The sequence below is a fragment of the Cupressus sempervirens genome, chromosome 5 (assembly GCF_028749045.1).
Source record: "Cupressus sempervirens isolate cs-2001-9-10 chromosome 5, ASM2874904v1, whole genome shotgun sequence".
NCBI classification, from domain to species: domain Eukaryota; kingdom Viridiplantae; phylum Streptophyta; class Pinopsida; order Cupressales; family Cupressaceae; genus Cupressus; species Cupressus sempervirens.
The window spans coordinates 1,054,522,338-1,054,544,097 of record NC_143122.1 but is presented as its reverse complement, the minus strand read 5'-3'; the positions used below and the strand labels follow the sequence as shown (position 1 = coordinate 1,054,544,097).

Sequence of the window (21,760 nt, the reverse complement as noted above, 5' to 3'; positions counted from 1 at the left end):
TGCCCAAGCATCTCTAAATGTAGCGACAACCTTCTCTTCCCAAAGTGGTGCCTCAGGCACAATCCTTTCCATCAATCAAGTGCCTCCTCAACAAGTCAGTGGAGGTGTCCAACCATCCCAATGAGAATATCCCCCTTGATAAAATTTGTCAAGATTGTTTAGTACTAGTGATCAGAATTGAAACAGAGGCTAAGAAGAAGAAGAGGAATTGAAGGATAGTGCGGTCATGGTGGCCCTCTCACCCCATAATAGTTTGATCCCATCTATGAATGATGCATTACTCCTACCAAGTAGTCCCAAAATACAAGTAGTGGACCTTCGTAGTGGACCTTGGAGATGGTGGAAGGAATGAGAGTAAGTTTACTAAGTTTGAGGATGCTACAAAGAAGACTACAAAAATAGAGAATAGTCCCAAAGCTTAAAAACTTATTTCCTAGGTCCCAAGGAACCCTTTCTCTAGTCAAAAGAAAAATGTTCAGTGTAGATATGTTCGGGACTGCATCTAAGGTGAGTAGCACATAATCATGGCGAGAAGACACCTTGGATAAAGAGGAAAGAAGCGGGACCCTCAAATAAAGAAACTTTATCTCTAGCTATCCATTCTAGATTAGATTTGAGTAAAATTAAGAAATAGAAGATCCTATCGATCCTTGGCCAAGATCCTGATACAGGGCATTTGACTATGGAGATTGCTAAACCCACTAAGGAAGGGAGAATTGAAGACATGTTTGCAGAGGACTTTGCATTGCATTCTATAGACCTCAGATATGTTAGACATGACACCAAGGTGAGCCTATGGAAATCAACATATGATGTGATAGAAGCACAACTTGAAAGCCTTAAGCTGGCTAAAGTCAAAATGAAGGCAGAAATTCATGAACTTAATTGCTTCATCAGGCAACTATTCACCCCGTTGGCAAGTTTCTCAGGAGTGTCAACCACCAGTGACCCTATGACCATAGACATTCAAGCTATCATTTCCCAGCTACAAGAAGACAAACACTTCGGGTAGATTGGTAGGGACCAGAGTGAAAAATTCAAGTTTGAAGGTCTTGCAATAATAAAGCAAATTGGTAATGTAGTAGTGAGGCTCAAAATAGAGAACAATAATATCTCAGCTAACCAAGCTACCCTATCAGTAGAGAAAGCCAAGAGCAAGGATTGTATTTCCTTATTGAAAATGACCATCCACATGAAGGAAAAGGAAGCTATAGAGGCAAAGATTATGCCAAAGGGAGATGAGCCCTTATTTGAATGGCTACAAAGTATGTAATTCAAATCTGAAATGATCCTAGTAGCAAAAGAAGGATTAAAGGAAATGGAGGTCAAATTTAAGAAGGATCAGGATAGAGACTATGAATTACTAAGAGGCCTACATACAAATTCCCAATCTATTGGACAAGGGAAAGGGATAGTTGGAGTTTCCATCATTCAAAAGAATTTCTCTAATCATTTCGATCACCTAATAGAGAAGTCTTTTGATTACCAAAACAAAGTGTTAGAGCTCCAAAAGCTTGGCTAGTGTGTACACATATTTGTAGAGGAGATACATGACCAGTTAAATGCCATCAAAGATCTAGCTAGAGAGCATTCCAAGTGGCTCTTAAGATACACTAGCATTCATGTTCATACATATGAAGAGTTGATCCCAATAATTGTTGCCACCAAATCCTATGAGGCAAAGTCAAAAAAAGGAAACAAAGCAAAGTGATTCTTATTTTTCCCTTTCATATTTTGATGTGATGATTGTATCTAACAATTAGCTCCATTCCATTTGTCAATTTTGAGGAGTTGAACCGATTTGAGTCTCATTTTGTAACAGTCATCTTAGAATCCTTTATGTACCTAATTGAAAGATTAATAGAAGGTTGACTAATTTTTGGTGTGAGATTCTTCATATTGCAGAGACGAGTTGAATGTATTTTATGTGGATTATTTACTATTCCATTGTTCTTGTGATAACTTAGGATATCTCTTTTAGTTTAATTGAGTTAAGGGATAAACAAAGTTTTGTTCGTCTATTCAATGCAATAAGTTGTAGATAATAGTAGTACTATTGAAAGTTTAAAGAGATTATGTCTTGTGTTTTCTTGCAAGTTAGTTCTCTTCTTTATTAAAGTTAGAAGTTTTTACTTAAGTATTTGATTCATAGATAGAATCCGTTAACATTCGTCAATCTCTATGAGTTTATAAGATGTGTGATTTCACAGACTTCATTAGTTTTAAGACTCAAAACTTTGCCTAAGTCAGTTCCTTTTTAGGCCTAACTTGATTCACCTCTCCTATTCATAGGTCAAGAACAAACCCCATTTAGATTTAGGAATAAACATGATTCATTGAAAATCACACAATTCGAGGGAGCTATACCCAAGAATTTAGAGGGAAGTCAATCACTAAGCTATGATTTCTTAACTATTGTAACTAGATATTGTTCAAGAATATTAGGCATTCAAAGAGTAAAATAGAAGAACAATATGTTTACCAACAAGTTGCAACTAAGGTGAGAAGTTTTCATGGCTTGGCCCAATACCATAGAAAGTTCATCAAACACTTTAGTGCTATTTGTGTTCCTATACTAGACACTATTAAAGGAGGAATAAAGATAAGGTTTCATTTGACTCCTTGGTCAGATGATGGGTTTGAGACACTCAAGAAGAAGATAGCAACTCAACCTATTCATGTTTTACCTAGTTTTGACAAGATCTTCATAGTGGAGTGTGATGCTAGCAATGTGGCAATCGGGGTAGTCCTAAGCCAATAGGGAAGGCTAGTTGCTTTTCATAGTGAGAAGTTGAATGAGGAAAAGAGGAAGTACTCTTCCTATGACCTAGAGTTGTATGCTCTAGTCCAAGCTTTAAGGAAGTGGAGGCATTACTTGCTTCAAAATGAGTTTGTGGTCTATTCTAATAACCAAGCACCCAGTTTCTTCAACTCCCAAGACAAACTTAGTAGCAAACACATGAAATGGATGTAATATCTACAAGAGTATACTTTTAACATCAAGCACAAGAAAGGGGTGTAGAATAAGGTAGCTGATGCACTAAGTAGGAGACTCCTAACAATGAAAGAGGTTTAGTTGCAGAGCAATGGGATTGATAGCTTCAAGGACCTATATGTTGATGATGAAGACTTTGCAGACATTTAGAAGGTATGCAAGGAGTATAAGAACAATTTCCATGGTGAGTTCTTTGAATATACTTTGCAAAATCATTTGTTGTTTAAGAGGGGCAACTATTGTTGAAAATTGTCTAATGGAGATATGTAATTATTGTCATTTATGGAAACACATTATGTACACAATTATAGGAAACCTTAGAAATAAAGATACTTAGCTTTTGGGACTCAGAAAATTGGCTAAGTTTGAATTTGGTATACAACAGTGTATTGTTTCATTTATAACTTGTTGCTGATGTCAGATTATGACTGGCAAAGTTAGATGGAGATTGTAGACATGTTGATGATGATGTGTATAACCTTGGAAGTCACTATAAAGTGTACAGAAAAGAGATATTTGTGTTTTAGTGAAACAAGACAACAAAATTGAAGGAAAAGTTTAATTTGTTTACAAAATAATTACTTGTCCAATTATGGCTGGCATCGTAGATGTTTACTCTAAGTTGGAAAAGTTTATTGTGGTCTTAGCTAACCTAGAAAAAATTTGTGTAAAGACATGGTATTTATGCAAAGGACATCTCACGATGAGAAGTGTGATTGTATGTGCTATCTTGTAGTTGTTATGGTGAGCAATTAGATGTGAACTTTTATGAAATAAATAAATGAAAAGTTTTATAAAAGCTATTTTGTGATCAAAGATTGAGCTGAAGATTAGAGATAAGTTGAGAAAGAAGTTATAGTACCTATTCCAGAAGTAAATTACTTGTTTGGGTAGTGAGCTCTTCTTGTAATTGGAAGTGCATGTTTGAGCAGTAGGCTTATCTTGCATGTATTGTACTACAACTCTTGATAGGGTTGGAATCTCCTAACAGGGAATCAAAGTCTCACTTCTTATACTAAATTTTCTCATTGACTCCTAACATGGTCCATCTTCTAATAAGTAACTTATATATCGATATATTATCTAGTGGGTATCATCCCCACTAGGGTTTTCCCTTAGCAAGGGTTTCCCTAGTTAACAAAATATGGTATTATGAGTTATCTTTGTGCATGGTTACTGTTATTGTTCAGAATTGCTTTATTACTTTTTTATGCATGGTTTAAAGTAAGAAATAATATCTAGTTGGTTACTAAAGTTTTTAGATTACTAATTCAACCCTGCTCTTAGTAATCACTATTTCTAACAATTGGTATTAGAGTGCAATTACTTTGAAGAAGCTTAACAACTTGAGTAAGATCCCTATGGATATGGAACAGTTGATGAAGAACCTTGAAGAGGCACTTGAAAAAATTGATCTCCTTACTGAAGAAAGAGATAAGTTGAAAGAAAAATATGAAGACTACAAAATATACATTGGACAACTAAAGGAAAAAAATAAACATCTCAAATCCAAGCCTAGATCTACTAAATCTGGAACTAGTGATGATGATTATTCGAAGATGAAGACAGAGTACAAGATCTTGAAGCATTAATTGAAGATTACAAATCTTAAGTTGACTTTAAAGCATGATCCTAGTAAAGTTGAATCTAATTTGAAGACTAAAAATTCAGATCTGAGACTAGGTTTGGGATAGAAGACATTTGAATTTGAAACATTGAAAGAAGATCATGAAGAACTTCATAAGTATAATACTATTGTGAAGGGTGAATTAACTTAGTGCAAGTAGCAACTTGAGAAGCTTTATTCTAGTAGAGAAAAGCTTGATGATTCAATGTCAATACAAATACCTACTTATGATAAGACTGGTCTTGGTTATCTAATTAACATGTTTGCAAAGAAACCTAAGATTAGATTAGATTTGAAAGAAAAAGGTAAATCTGATGATAAGATTGAATCTAGTCAATCTTCTGATAAATCCAAAGAAATTGGACAAGACAAGGAAGTTGAAATAATTGATGACCTAAAGTAAATGGAATCTCCTAAGGAAATTAGGTATAGGTCATATGAAAATAGATTCTACAAATAAGTCATTTAATCATGTTAAGGATTTTTATTGTCATAATTGTTATGGTATGGGTCATAAAGCAATTGATTATAGGAAACCTAAACTGTATGATAATGATAAAAGAAATAGTAAAATGTCTAGGAATACTAACCCTTAAGATATAAGAAGATCTAATGAAAGGACATCAAAAGAAGGAAGACCTTATGAAGACAGAAAATAGATCATGTGTTATAAGTGTAATGTAACTTTGGACACATAGCTTATAATTGTCATGCACTTAATGATCAACAAAATCCTAGAAGTAGAACACCAATATGTTAGTTATGCAACAACTTCAGACATATAGCAAAGTATTATAGAATGGGCAAAAACTTCAGAATAGAAGAAATGATGGAAGAAACGTCAGAAGGAACCATGAGAGCAAGTCTGGAACTAACAAAGACAATGAGGAACAAAGGAATGTAGTCAGTCAACCTTGAGAAGAAATTAATGAGGCATTTGTAAAAGGATTGGACATCTCAAAGGATAAGTTAGATGATGAAACAAGAAGATCAAAGTCGGTTATTGAGTTTGATTCAATTAAGTTGAATTAAGCTTGTTCACAGTACAAGAGTTTGAGAAATTCATACATAGATCGAATTAGAGGTAGTTAAGTTTGGCAAAGGTGTATCAAGATAAATTTAGATAGGATCTAAGCTTGCTTGTAATTTGGAGCTTACCCAAACAAGTTATGAAGGAATTGAGTTACTAGTATTAAAGAGAAAGTTAATTCTATAGAAAAAGATGAAAACTATGTTTTGCAGAGCATTTTGTGAAGTGAAGTCTTGAGGAGCTTTGTCATGATGAAAAGAGGCTATAGTAAACCTCGGGTGGCATCTAAAGATCGGATAGATGATCTTGAGCAAATATTTGATTAAAGAAGATAATTGACAACTTTTTTGTGTTTTCAAAGTACACAATTAATGCAAGTTCAAGTTGATGGAATAAATGGAGTATAGACTTGATTTTATACTTCATTGTGAATACATCCAAAGAGCACTTAGAAGTGACTTGTTAAGGTGATCTCGAAGAAAACCCTATTTTTGGAAAGAGAAGGAAACCCTAACTCATCATTATCCATTACTCTGAATAATGTAGTATATGTGGAAGATATAGAAAGTTATCTTAATAGTAAGTTTGAATCTATTGGGAGTGAATATATGAACAAGGACATGGAATTAGTTTTCAATCATTATATGACTATGAAACCTAGATTTGAACACTTGAAGGAACTAGACCTGTTTAAATATCATTTCTACCATAAATTAGACACAGATGAGTGGACACAAATCATATTAAGTTGAATACATGATGGGAAACTATGGATGCAAGATAGTGTAATTTATATTTCTGCCAACCTTATTCATGAGGTAATTGCTCTTAGCAAACAAGGCATTGTACCTATAGGTGAAAACATGGTTATGAAGAAACTTGTGAGCTATACACATGAACACAATTAAGTAAGATGATATAAGATTCTTGAGTAGAATTATTGCCTACTCTGTATGAGAAAGTTCAGAAGATTGATGAATTATCAGCCAGATTCATCTATGCAAGATATAAGATATGTATTGAGAAGGAACAAGTAAAGCTCAGTGAAATTATGAGAATGCAACTACTTGAGAACCTAGAAAAGATCAAGAGGACTAAGAATGGTGTGTTTAGATTCTCATCACTAGTAGATCACATATTCTTTCATGTGCTTAAAATATTTCCATATTTATCAGTCACAGAGATAATGAGCAGTGATAGATGTACAATAGAGAAGATCACATATGTATGTAGAAGACATCCAATAGATAAGATATTGGATAGTGAAAACTTGATAATGAGGACATTTTAGAATGAAATGAGACAGAGATTCAGAATTGCACCTATAATTGTAGATAGATTTAAAGATGACATTTATCTTATGGTTGATACAAATTTTACTTATATATAAGCAGTAGAACCTTGGGAAACATTTCTTGATCCCTTAGGTTAAATGCCATGGTGATCAACACCATTAAGCAAGATGATGTAAGGTTCTTGAGTAGAATTATTGCCTACTCTATATGTGCATGTTCAAAGATTGATGAATTATTAGCCAAATTCATCTATGCAACATATAAGATATGTATTGAGAAGGAAAAAGTAAACCTCAATGAAATTCTAAGAATGCAACTACTTGAGAACCTAGAAAAGATCAAGAGGACTAAGAATGGTATGTTAAGATTTCAGTCACTAATCAATCACATATTTTGTCATGTGTTTAAAGTATTTCCATATTTATTAGTCACAGAGATAACCAGTAGTGATAGATGTACAATAGAGAAGATCACATATGTATGTAGAAGACATCCAGTAGATAAGATATTGGATAGTGAAAACCTAATAATGAAAACATTTCAGAATGAAATGAGACAAATATTCAGAATTGCACCTACAATTGTAAATAGATTTAAAGATGATATTTGTGTTATGGTTGATAGAGATTTTAATTATATATAAGTAGTAGAACCCTAGAAAACTTTTCTTGATCCCTTAAGTTATGAATTAAGTAATGATATTGTAGTTGGATATATTGATTTGTTGTTGAAATCAAAAAAGGATAAAGTAGAATACAAATTTGGAACATATGATGAGATTACTTATTCAGCTTATTAGGCATCCTTGGAGAAGACTTCTCACAAGAAGATTGAAACTATTATGAAGAATGCTTTATCAGAGGTTGGTATGACTGAGGGTGAATCACAAGTAGTCAGGCAAACCATGAAGCAAGGAATACTAAATGTGAAACCTTTGTCAACATCTATTACAGAGACATCTTCAGAATAGAGCATTCTTTATGTAGGAGTATCATATGTGTAACCAAGTGAACCAAGGAGAAAATTAGAGAGATTAGTGGAAGCTATGATCAAAAATTCTAAAAGGGTCAAGCAACAAGCCACTGGACTAGGCAAAAGACAAAAGACATTGTTGACAATTATTGAGTCTAGTGATGAAGAAGAAGAAGAAGAAGAAGAAGAAGAAGAAGTCAAGCAAGTAGAGAAGGTGGCAACATCAAAGCAATCAGTAGGAAAATATCAGTAACCTTGGAAGCCAAAGATAGAAAAGATAAACTTAGCTATTGCTATTGAGGGTAACTTTGTTCAGATGAACAAATTTTATGATTTGTATAACAATTTTGAGAAAGATCAGATTGATATCTCTATTGTGAGATATATTATAGAAAATAATCCAAAATTGAAGGACATTGAGGGTATAATGAACTAGAAAGTCTATGATAGAATTATTGAGAAGAAGGAATGAAAAAGAGAAGAAGATTTAGGACTTCAAAAATCTATGCTAAGAACTATTTACAAGATTGATTACGAAGAAGAGATTAAGAGATTATTGAGTAATCTTGCACATTATCTGAGGAATAAAGTCAGACCACTTTTGTTTATGGTGGGTGAGTGAAATGTTCCCTTTTCTGATTTGATATGGTATTTCACACCTCTAATCATATTTTCAAAATCAAACAACTACTATCACAAAGATCCACCAAATTTCTCAAGAAACCCCAAATCGGGTATGCCGAAAATAGTGCCAAAAAGCTTCACAGCTTCACCTGTTATTAATAAATCTGAAAGTGGAAATTTTTACAAAAATTTCAGCAGAATAACAGACTACAAAATTATGTTTCCATATCTATATAGCCTTTACACAACAGCTCACAAATGTAGGACAAAAACTATGCTCATCGGGCTCCCGAAATTAACACAAAATGCCCGGAAACACCACAAAAACACTAATAAACTATCTCAGAAGTTTAATCACATCCCAATACATATATTCAGCTCTATTTTAACAGCTTAAAGTCTGAAATACAGAAGCAACCAAAACTGATATGAAATGCTCAACTGAAAACACCAAACTCATGCAAAAAAGACACCCAAAAACCCACAAATCTACACTGTTCAACACAAAGGCAAACTCTGTATGAGCATGCACATGGAATGGCTTCAAACTCCCATCCTTAGCCTTCCTGGAAACCTACAAACTCCCATTCTTGGGTCTCCCTGGAAACCTGCAAACTCCCGTTCTTGGGTCTCCTTCTCCACAGGTTTGGCAGCCTCTGAAGAATAACAAAGAATGAGCGAAAATCAAGTCTGGAATCCCCCCCAAAATGCCTCCAAACCTCTTTAAAAAGGTCATAACTGTAACTCACGTCCAAGAGAGGTTAATGAAACATATTTTAATAATAATTATCATTTATTAGTCCAACGGTTTCCAAAGATTAACTCCCTTTTTCCAAAATTTCACTTTCTTGGGCCTGCCTGTCTTAGCAAAGATTATTATTTTTTAATTATTTGAAAAGGGGACATGACAAGTCCTCCCCTCCCAAAAATTGCTTGTCCTCAAGCAATGGCTGAACAATAAACCAATCAATCCTCCTGGATCCCAAATGTAGTCATGAACTATACTACTACCAATTAACACAGACTCCTGCAAGATCCTCTGCAATATGACCAAGAGGAATCCATAATCAAACTGGCAATTATAGCTCAACCAAACTTCAAAATCACCATTACCACAGTCAAAAACCCATGAGACACAAACTCTTAGAATATCAAAACCCAAGTAAAGTGGACTACCAACATAGTAAATACCATCAATGCATTCCACTGGCCTATATGGAATGTACAATCCAACTCTGCAACAATGGTGAATGCTCTCAAATGAAACTATACCAAGTATGGAGAATCCACACACTGTACAACTCCTGTAGTCAACAAAACTCTGTAGATCATTGGCCACTGTCTCATAACCATAACTCCCATGCACCCCTGATGGTGAAAAGCCATCACAAGATAAACAACAAGAAATGGAACCCAAACCAAATTTTCTTGCCATCAACTCCTCAGCATAAGGATCAATTGTTAACTGATGTACATACCCTACAATATAATGTTGATTAAAAAAACCAACCTCAGTCAACAGCTCACCATGAACAAGTGATACAACCCACTGTGACTGATCACTAGCTAAGTCAGGAGATGTCATAGCCAAAGGAGTAGAATCAATAACAACACTTGCTGAAGCATCACTCCAAAACTCATGCTCTAAGTCATGTATTATCAAGCTATCAACTACAAAACCTGTTGCCATGTCGTGCCCATCAAAACTCTCATCTCGAGGCATCAAACTATTCCATAACTGATGATAAGCACTAGGAACCAAAGTACATCTTTGTATCATAATCTCATCAACATGGTCATCAAAGGTAAATTGATGAGCGTACCTCACAGTGTAATGCCGATAGAATGCGCCAATCTCAGTCAGTGGCTCAGACTATAATCCAGATGAAACTAACTACAATTAATCATCAACCATGTTGGAACTGACTACTACCTCCAAAGATATCACCAAGGGAGTAGTATTACTAGTAGGAACCATGCCAATTGTCGACTCACCAACATCACACATGACCTTTGATACATCTCTAGTCTCTGTGCCTTCAGTACTAGAGGCCACAACCCTGTCAGGCATACAATAATCTTCTACAATACCCAACTCAACTAAACCTGACTCTAGTGGGAATGAACCTGATATGCCAATGTTAGTATCAAGGATGGATGCATCCCCATCTCCACTGTCTCTGACAATCTCAGCCATGGACATCCTCGAATCACCAAACACCATAGCTTGTGACTATATAGAATCAGATAAAGACTGTAGTCACTTTAACTCCATGGTCACCTTAGCCAAATGAAACTATGACTCCTTGAAAGCCAACTATGTACTCTCAAGAATCTCAGAAGTCACCTCAAGCTGCTCAGTAAGCTCACTCACCTCATCTTCCTTGGCCAACAATGCATCATATGCCGTACTACCCCACTCCATAAGATAATCTTTGTCAGCTACCAACTACATATAATTCTGTCTCAAAATCTGAATAGCCTCCCATAAAGAGTGGATCTCTGTCAAGGAAAGATAACTTCCTTCCTGCTCATCACTAGTAGGAGAACCCCATCCATAAACTGCTAATAACTGACGAGCAGCATCAAAATGTTGGCAAGTGATAGCAATGTCTCGGTCACTAACTCTCAACTGATTAGACACATGATGGCATTGGCTTGACTGTCTCCTACAAACCTCCTTTGATGCACTGTCTAAAGGAGTATCCTCAAAGTTACTAGTCTCTAGAGTATTACCATCCATGTCCTGTGAATCAACTCTAAAGCTCATATCAACATACAGAGTATCAAAAACTGTAGCACTGCTGTCCAACTCCTCTGTACCCAAAGAAACTAAGTCTTCAAAATTGCCCACTACATCCTCCTGGATGTCATCAATGCCAATATGATCCTAGGACTCATCTGTACACACTGCCAAATATGAAAGATCATCAACACATTCCAGCAAGTATGGTCGACTGGATATATGAACAAAGCCCAACACCGGTGTATAAAAACTAATACCAACATCAGACAAGATACTGGCACAAGAAAAGACAACACCGTGTAATCTGCTAATCAAATCCATGATAGCACCCAAATAAACACTGCTACCAAAAAGTGTTAAAGATCTCCAGTCAACTGAATCCCAAACACCAATATAACAATCTCGAGTCCATATCCGTAAACTAGAATCAACTGGTAACTCAAGCAAACTCCTCACCTAAGTAATATGACCAATACCAACTAACTCCACATACCTATCATGATGAGGTAATGAAGTCACAATACTATCTTCACTCACCTTCAGCTAGCGGGATAAATCATGTGAAGTACTACCTGCCTCAACCTCATGTGATGAAGCATCTAACTGCGCCTGGTACTCTTTCTCAGCAAAGTCATGAATGCTCAATGTCTGCTCATCTCTACCAGGTATCTCACCATCCTGCACAACAACATCCTCATAATCATCATCTGAACCCACTACACTGTAGTCACTGCCTGTTGTAACTATACCATCCTGAATACCTGTGGCATCACCCTTTGACAACCTGTAAACAATTGTCTCAATTTGAGTATCGAGTTGACTGTTACTATCAATCTGTGTAATATCCTTTCCCACCACCTCCTGTGGAAAAGTAGAATCTGAGACCTCTACCTGGCTATCAGCTAGTTTCTCAAACTCCTCATGCAAGTTCTTGGGAATTGTATCATCTGTCCTGTGAGAAAATCTGCCAAATAGAAATCCAATCAACTTATCCACCTTAGCTGGGTCAGATAACATGTCATTCATTATACAGTGGTGCTCAACCAACTGTTTAGACATGTCATGGCTTATTTTCATAAGTTTATCTCGAATGTCTAAATAACCATCCTTTCTACTATTTTGACTCTGGCTATCAATTGTCCAAGATCGTTCCCTCTAAGACTCTGTACTATACCTGTCCATTCTGGATAAAGTAGAGTGTAACCCCAATAGGATATAACTTCTTCAAACACCAAGAACTAACATGCAAATGATTAGAAGTAGCATGCAACCATAGATTTGGACATGCAACTGATTAGAAGCAACATGCAACCACCAAATTATGACATGCAAGATCTGGGTAGTTGTCAAAACTGACATGCAAAATTTGGGTAGTTGTCAAAACTGACATGAAAACTTCTATAACCACCAAATTCACCAAGAACTAATATGTAAATGATTAGAAGTAGCATGAAACCATATATTTGGACATGCAACTGATTAGAAGCAACATGCAACCACCAAATTATGACATGCAAGATCTGGGTAGTTGTCAAAATTGACATGCAAGATCTGGGTACTTGTCAAAACTGAAATGCAAACTTCTACAACCACCAAATTCACCAAGAACTAACATGAAAATGATTAGAAGTAGAATGAAATCATAAATTTTGACATGTAGCTGATTATAAGCAACATGCAATCATAAATTATGACATGCAAGATTTGGGTAGTTCTCAAAACTGAAATGCAAGATCTGGGTAGTTGTCAAAACTGACCTGCAAACTTCTACAAACCCTCAGGCTGGCAAGATCATGGCTCTGATACCACTGAAATGTCCCCTTTTCTGATTTGATATGGTATTTCACACCTCTAATCAGATTTTCAAAATCAAACAACTGCTATCACAAAGATCCACCAAATTTCTCAAGAAACCCCAAATCGGGTATGCCGAAAATAGTGCCAAAAAGCTTCACAGCTTCACCTGTTATTAATAAATCTGAAAGTGAAAATTTTTATAGAAATTTCAGCAGCATAACAGCCTACAAAATGACATTTCCAAATCTATATAGCCTTTACACAACAGCTCACAAATGTAGGACAAAAACTATTCTCATCGGGCTCCCGAAATTAACACAAAATGCCTGGAAACACCACAAAAACACTAATAAACTATCTCAGAAGTTTAATCACATCCCAATACATATATTCAGCTCTATTTTAACAGCTTAAAGTCTGAAATACAGAAGCAACCAAAACTGATATGAAATGCTCAACTGAAAACACCAAACTCATGCAAAAAACACACCCAAAAACCCACAAATCTACACTGTTCAGAACAAAGGCAAACTCTGTATGAGCATGCACATGGAATGGCTTCAAACTCCCATCCTTAGCCTTCCTGGAAACCTGCAAACTCCCATTCTTGGGTCTCCCTAGAAACCTGCAAACTCCCATTCTTGGGTCTCCTTCTCCACAGGTTTGGCAGCCTCTGAAGAATAACAAAGAATGAGCGAAAATCAAGTCTGGAATCCCCCCCAAAATGCCTCCAAAACTCTTTAAAAAGGGAATAACTATAACTCACGTCCAAGAGAGGTTAATGAAACATATTTTAATAATAATTATCATTTATTAGTCCCCGGTTTCCAAAGATTAACTCCCTTTTTCCGAAACTTCACTTTCTTGGGCCTGCCTGTCTTAGCAAAGATTATTATTTTTTAATTATTTGAAAAGGGGACATGACAGTGAGAAAGAAAATTTAAGAAGTGAGACTGTAACAACAATAAGTTATATGTTGATAGAATCTAAGGCAACATCTCCACCAGCACCCAAAACCTCAGAACTATTAGTAAGCAATGACACTATGTAGATAGATCAGACCAATGTTACCATTAACATTGATGATGTAAATCCATTTGAAGGTTCCAAAAAGAATAAACCTAATATCAAGGATACTGAAGACAAACTAAAGCAAATTGAAGAGGAGAAGAAATTACTTGAAGAAGAAAAGAAGAAAGTAGAAGAGGCCAACCAAAAATTTCTTAAAGATGAGGAGAAGAGATTGGAAGAGGAAAGAGAAAAGAAAGAAGAAGAGAGAACAATCAAAGAGGTAGCCAAGAAGCAAAGAGAGGATGACACTAAACCTTCTAGTTCATCTACTTCGTTTTCACTTACCAGCCTAGCAACTGATGATCATGATCAAACTGACTTGATCTCATCCCTTTCAAAACTCATTTAGAAGAACAAGATAGTGAAGAGCCTGCAAAAAATCCAAATGGAGGTTACTGATACATTACATAGTACTTAGGTAGTGTAGCATACAAAATAAAATCTAGGACAGAGGGCACAAGTAGTGCTGAAGTCATTTGATGAGGAATTCACTAATTTTTTGAGTGTAGCAGAGTCTAAGGCACATATTTCACATGATGCTAACTTGTTTAGCACCATTTGCCAAAATATTAAGAATGATTTGATAGGTCTTGATACTTGTATCAAGGAACTTCAGAATTGTCAACAAGATGGGAAGATACTATACATTAAGTGTACTCTATCTTATAAACTGACTAAAGACATTAATAGTTAGATTGGAGGAAAGATGAGTGAGCTTGAAGCTCTATCCAGCCATATACAACATCCAAGTTGTAAGATTGATGAATTTGAAGGACAAGTGGCCAATATTCATAATGATATCAGAAAAATAGAATTTTGGAAGGAACAAATTTTGAAGAGTGTTAGAATTTAGAGAATCTATTGCTCTAAAAGTATATATTTGTTGAGAAATAGTTGGAGGAATGTGTCAAGGCCAAGGACACTTATTTTAACTTTTTGTATTCAGACCTTAATATGGTTGAGATTATATCATATGCCTTATGTATAATTCTCACCTCTGTCGAATTCGCCAAGGAGACATGGACTAAAGGTATGGATAATCTCAAGGAAAATTCTGATGATTGTGTTGATATATTAGTCAAATTTTTTATTAATGACACACACTTATTTAGATTGTATATAGCTATTGAGCTCATTGTTTAGTTCTCAGTGATTGCCATGTAATTCTATTATCACTGAGTTTTACAACTGCTAATAAGTCCTTTGGACAAATCCTAGTGGTTACTAAGTAGATTTAGTCAGTTCCAGCAATTTAAATCATGCATTTTAGTGTATGTCGAGTTTATTAGTGGTTACCGAGCATTGCAATATTTATCGAGTTTGCAGTTCATGTGATGTGAAGCCAATGTTAATCGAGCTACTCTATGCTAATCAAGTCATTTAGTGTTTGTCGAGTTACACAATATCTACTGAGTCACCAGTGTAGACTGAGTTCAAGACTACTTGAAAGTGATTAGTATGGACCAAGCTTCTACATATACCAAGTGCATGATGATGTCAAGCATTGATAGTGGATGTTGAGTATCAAAACCTCGCTAAGTTAGTCTTTAGAATCTAAGTGTCTTCATGTGGGATGAATTTGTAATATTTGTGTTAACTTGTATCATGGCTGACTTTGTAATTATATAATTTGGATTGATATATATATGTAATGTATTCTACCATATCAATATAATGTGAATGTTGATGTGTATGTGAAAGTTTAAGTTATGAATGCAGTAGAAAAAGAGTGAATTGTAAAGTCCATAAAAGCATGAGGAGTAGTAGAGACATATCTATCACAGAAAGGTGATTAGTACACAAAGAAACCTCTTTCAGCAAACCCAGTTGCAAATCAAAGATCTACTACTACTTCATATAATAGGTGAACAAGTCAAAATCCTTTAACAAGGTAGACCTAAAAATCTTTCATAAATATCTTTACCACATGCATACTTCATTGTATGCTTGTAAATCCTCTCACAAGGTGGACCTAGTAGTCTTAATTGCTCCTAATAGGGTAGATCATCAAAAGTGATCAATGTAAGCCTTAACAGGCCAACTTTATGCTACAGTACTAAATTTTGTGGGTATCATCCCCACCCCAGTTTTACTTTCTATTTGGAAGGTATTTGGGTCACCAAATCTTTGTGTCAAAGTGTTATGGATGCTTTCATGTTTTTAATTTCTCATGCATGCAATTAGATCAGATGTGATGAATTAAGTGCTAACTAAATTATTGGATTAAGAATTGAAATTGTTAAAGTTTTGGAAGTTACTAATTCATGCCTCCCCTCTCAATAAGTTAGCATACTCTTGAATATTTCCAACAATTGGTATCAAAGCTATGTGGTTCTCTACAAGAAGAAGTGAGGAAACTAAGAAGAGAGCAATAGATTCAGTCAGTAAGGTTATGTGAAGTCTTGGAACAAAGAAACAAGATAAAAGAAGAGATAGATGGAAGGAACAATGAAATCTAGAACCAATCCCTTTAGTAAGCATACCTTATTGATCAGCTTTCCAATGCAAATAAGGAAATCATGAGCCTAAGATTTGAAAATGAAAGAATTAGGAATGATCTAAATTCTAAAAGGCAAATCAATGAAAGAATGAAAAATGATCTAAAATCTAAATGGAAAATCAATAAAAGATTGAGGAATGATCTAAACTATGAAAAACAAATCAATGAGAGAATGATGAAATCTCAAGGAGACATGAATCAATTGAATGAGCAAAACCCCTATAGGTAAAAAGGAAAAGCAAGAATTGGATACAAAGAAGAAGGTGAATCCTCCAAAAAGGTGCTCAAAAGAATCAAAGACCTACTTGCAATCACTGTGGTAAGATAGGTCATACATCAAGAAAATGTTGGAGCAATGGGAAAGTAAAATTTAATGGAAAATGCAACAATTGCAATTAGTGTGGTCATAAGGCTAATGAATGAAAATAGAAATCAAGATTTGAAGGCAATTATCATAAATGTAAGATGCATGGACACAAGACATCAGAATGCAAAACCAAGACATTAAATCCTCTAGAGAAAACTGTGAAAGCAATATTTGGTTGGGACTACAATACCTGGTGTAGATGTCATTACCATGGAGAATTTGGACACATTGGAATGAATTGTGTTAAACATCATATGAGGAAAAGAGATACCACCAAAAGATGTTTTATTTGTATAGAACTTGGTCATCTTGCCAAGAATTGTATGAATACTGGTAAAATTGAAGATAAAAAGAAGGCAAAGGCTAATAGCATCCGAAAACAAATAAGACAGAAATGGATTCCTAAGTCTACCAAGGATACTAGCTTGAGAAATGATGGTCATCTCACTCAAGAATTGGGTGACTCTATCATTTCTAATTAAGTTCTCAAGGGAGACCTAAAACCAGGCTATCAAAGAAGACATCCGAATCAACTCTAGTTGAAAGGTGAAAAAGATCCAAATCTATATACAAGATGTAAAGGGATCACTGAGCAAGATTGATATTAGTTATTACTGAGTCACCTTCTCTACAGAGTAAGGTTGGGTCATAGACTCTACTGAGAAAGGTCAGGAGTAATAAAGACACCTATGGTTACCGAGTTGTAAAGATGTCATTGGGTATTCAATGCCATGTAGTGGATGACAGTCTATCAACATATCTACTTTTCTACTGAGTATTAATGGAAAATTTTTAACGAAAGGCATGGAATCAAATTCATTTCTTGTTGTGAATTTTCAAGTGCTATTATGAAGAGCAATATTCAGTGCGATCAAAGCGATTTGAGAAAATTTGCCACAAATTTTTTTTTTTTTTTTTAATTTCTCTCAATCTATCAAGAAAAAATGGCATCCACCATCAACAAGGTCAAGTGAGGATCTGACATATTGGTTTGTGGAGTTGAGTGGAAGGCACTAGATTTCAAGCTCACTCCTACAGTTGCTGAAACACTAGATCCAAGTGGAGCTCAATCCCAAATTCCTTCTAAGGTACTTCTTATCAACGACATTCATACTCATTTAAAATGTGCTATTTAATTTTCATCAAATCACTAGCATCCCTATGGTAGCCAAAGCCAAAACAACAAAAACCCTAGGTCGGGCAGAGTTAGAGAAGAAAACCCTAGCTAAAAGGGATGGTAGAGGAATAAAAATCAGCAGTGCCACTAATGAAAAATTAAAATTTGGAATTCATGTTATTGCACACAAAATATATAGTTCAAGCTGACTAAACTGTGTGTCATGTGAAGCCATGGATTTGCATACGAGGTGGTTAAGAACAACTTGTCATATGACCTTGCCACTATTGTTAGATAGTTCAAAAAAAACATGGAAAGCATAAGAACATCAAAGAATAACCCGTACAAGTTTGGTTCATTGTTAAACTACCTATTCTTTTATTTATAAAAGTTTTTCCCTTCAAAAGGAACTGTAGTTTGGAGAAAAGATTTGCCGGTGCTCTACCAAATAAATGAGTCTATTGTCGAGATGGGTGACAACTAAAACAATATCATGGAAAACTACTTCGATGTATTGAAAGAGAAAGTGAAAAATCGGTTCAAAATTCTAAAGAAGTTAGTTGAAGACTACAAGGATGATGTATGCTTCATGGTGGATAGTGACAAGGTGTATATCTAGGTAGTTAAGCCTAGAATTGTGTGGGTGAAACCTCTTGCCTATGAGGTGAATATTGATGAGACAAACGATATCATTGAATCTCTTGTCAATGAAAAAGTTGATCCTAAGGCCTCTTACTTTGGAACATGTGATGAAGCAAAGGCTAGGATTGAAATTGAAATAAAGCTCCCACAGGTGGTCAACAAATGGAAGAGAAGGATAGAAAAGCTAAAACCAAGTGCACCTCTCTTGTTAACCAAGGGAAAAGCTGAGGATGCAGAGGAAGCAGAGGATGAGGAAGAATCTGAGAAAGAAGAACCTTTGAAGAAAAAGGGCAAGGTGATCATCACCAAGCCAGTAAAGTAATCCACTGCAGTCTTCACAAGGAGGTCACGAAAGAAAGCTAACAAGGAAGGAGGTGAAATTATATTCAATAGATCTCCACCCACCTTCTAGGATAGGTTAAAGCAATTGGAAGAAGGAGCAAGGATAAAAAAAATTTAAATCATTGAAATATGAGATTAGGACAATAAAGGACAAATTGTAAGTAGAAATACTCACTAGATCAGATCGCTTCTCAAGTCCCTAGTGAATTATTAGAAAAGATAAAGCCAAGATGGGATTTTTCTATGCGAACAGTTAAAGAAATATATGCACAAACCTTGAGGCAGTTATTACCAAGCATATTAGATGCTAAGGTGAAAGAGTCATTAAAGAAAAATGAAGAAAAATTGACTCTAAAGTTAAAAATATTTGTCTAGTTTTGATCAAGGACATTGAGCATGTTGTTAGGAACGAAACAAACACTTGGAAAAATGTCTATCATCTTCACAAACCAAGTGAATTTTTAGTTGAAGTAAAGGATGATGATGATGATGTTGAAGACAAGGATGAAGAGGATGATGAATGATCAACTCATTTTGTTACAGTTGATTACGAAGAATACAAGGAGCAAGAGGCTACTAAGGAAGAAAAGCAAAATGATGAGGAGACTAACCCAGTGAAAATAGCTGCAATAGTCGTTGCCTCTCTTCCTCACTCCCTAAGAAAACCATTGACTACATCAAGTATGGAGACAACTTCAGCAAGTTTCATTGTGACCACTAGTGATATATTAAATGTCCAATCACTCTTTGCCCCTACTCAGCTCAAAACATCATTGATAGAAGTAAATTCGACTCCATCTACTGAGCTGCAAACTCCTTCTTCATCAACTGAGTTGGCATCATCAACTATGGATGCATTGGCTACTTCAATTTTGAGTATATTAGTGCTAAGCACACCAGCTTTGACTACTTTAGTTTTGGGTTCTACAATTTTGGCTTCATCAATTTTGGATTCTTCAAGTATTTATGTAAGTATTCCTTCAGTTAATATAGTGTCAGTTTTTATTGCAAGCCCAAGTATGTCTACTATTGTTTCGATTTTGGATATGAAAGCAATAAGTGTAAGGACAATTGAGCCTAAGGTTCAATCGAGCACAAAATTTTTGGGGAAAGGAAAGGAGATAGAGGAAGACATCAATTTAGATAAGGAAATAATAATCCCCAATTGGGATATTTACAAGCTTACTCTAGACTAAATGCAGACATTTGATGAACTCCTTGAGAAAAAGGCTAAACAAAAAAGACCAAGAGAGGAGAGAGATAAAGAGTATAAGATAATTGAAGATGCCAAGCAGATTTTGACAGAGGCAATAGGAATTGAGATTGATTCTTCTCAACCTATTTTGTATCAGCTAGCAAAAGTAGTCCAAAAATTCAATGAGGACACTGATGGACAAGATAAGCTAGTGGAAAAGGCTGAAAATAAATTTAATAATAAAGTGTTGTAGCACATTTCTCAGCAAATAGCCATTCAACAAGTAGAGCTTTCTATAATTTTGGTCAATCTTTAATCGTCATGTTCAAATGTGTCATCACTTTTTGGGAAACTATGTGATGTCTCTAAGTTTACAAAGGAAATAAAGGACAAATTGTCCAAAATAAATATAGATCTAAAGGATAGTGCTCAATAGTTGCAACTTGACCCTAGTTCAAGCTCTACACATTTCAAGAAAGTAAGATTCTTGTTAGACATGCAAGTTGAATTGCTAAGAGAAGAAGCAAGGATTAAATCAACATTGATTGACATACAAAATATGATCCTTCCAAACATGGATACAATGCAAAAACATATTGTACCTTCAAAAACTCTAATCCATGATAATAGCTTCTCTATTGTGGACGATATGATTGAACTATTAGCATAGGTACAAATTGCACTTCGTACATGTAAAGTCGTGGAAGAAAATTGGGATAAAACCTTGGAAATCATTCTTGAGATACATTCTGAATTCTTATGCCATTTTGGTGTTTCTATGTAAATAAGTTAGAATAATTCTTTGGCATTACTGTCAAAAAGGGGGAGAGACACATAATATGAAGAGAAAGAAAGAAGACAGTATGGGGGAGAAATATGTTGTGGGGGAGAACTTGTAACAAGTGTGAAATTATTAGTAGGACATGTTATATATATAAAAAGATGTATAGTATATTATATATACCTTACAAAATCAATTTTGAAAAATCTCAAAAATATAGTATACTCTTCTGAGCTAGTATCACGTGGTGATGAATACAAGGTATTTAGTTTTGGCTAATAAGTGTTTTTGTCACTAATGCCAAAAGGGTATATTGTTGACATATTAGTGAGGTTTTTTATTAGTGACACACACTTATTCAGATTGTATATAGCTACTGAGCTCATTATTTAGTTCTCAGTGTTTGCCATGTAATTCAGTTGTCATCGAGTTCTACAGTTGCTACTAAGTCCTTTGGACAAATCCTAATGGTTACAAAGTAGATTCAATCAATATAAAGTCCAATAGTTTAAACTGTGCATTTCAAGTTACTCTATGCTAACCACGCGATTTAGTGTTTGTTGAGTTGCACAATATCTACTGAGTCACCAGTGTAGACTGAGTTGAAGACTACTTGAAAGTGATTAGTATGGACCAAGTTTCTATGTCTACCAAGTGCA

General features: G+C 35.1%; 1 pseudogene; it reads left to right on the top strand.

The window, feature by feature from the left end:
* The first annotated feature begins 682 nt into the window (after positions 1 to 682).
* The window catches only part of LOC149559579 (pre-mRNA-splicing factor cwc22-like), a 46,627-nt pseudogene continuing 25,549 nt past the window's right edge, over positions 683 to 21,760 (top strand).